Genomic DNA, 437 nt, shown 5'->3' with positions numbered 1-437 from the left:
GCCAACCCTCGTCTCTCTAACCCTTTCCCCGGCCGAGATACGGCGGTCCCTCCCCGGATTTTCCCACGGCCGCAGCACGGGCGCCTTTGCTCGGATCGACTCGCCCTTTGGGTCGGTTGCTCTACCGGAGCGGCCCTATCCAACGAGCCAACCCTCGTCTCTCTAACCCTAAGCCCGGCCGAGATACGGCGGTCCCTCCCCGGATTTTCCCACGGCCGCAGCACGGGCGCCTTTGCTCGGATCGACTCGCCCTTTGGGTCGGTTGCTCTACCGGAGCGGCCCTATCCAACGAGCCAACCCTCGTCTCTCTAACCCTAAGCCCGGCCGAGATACGGCGGTCCCTCCCCGGATTTTCCCACGGCCGCAGCACGGGCGCCTTTGCTCGGATCGACTCGCCCTTTGGGTCGGTTGCTCTACCGGAGCGGCCCTATCCAACG

Source organism: Paramisgurnus dabryanus, unplaced genomic scaffold (genome assembly GCF_030506205.2).
Source record: "Paramisgurnus dabryanus unplaced genomic scaffold, PD_genome_1.1 h2tg000232l_1_65513__unordered_in_group9, whole genome shotgun sequence".
Classification (NCBI taxonomy): Eukaryota; Metazoa; Chordata; class Actinopteri; order Cypriniformes; family Cobitidae; genus Paramisgurnus; species Paramisgurnus dabryanus.
Note: the sequence above shows the minus strand (reverse complement) of the source record.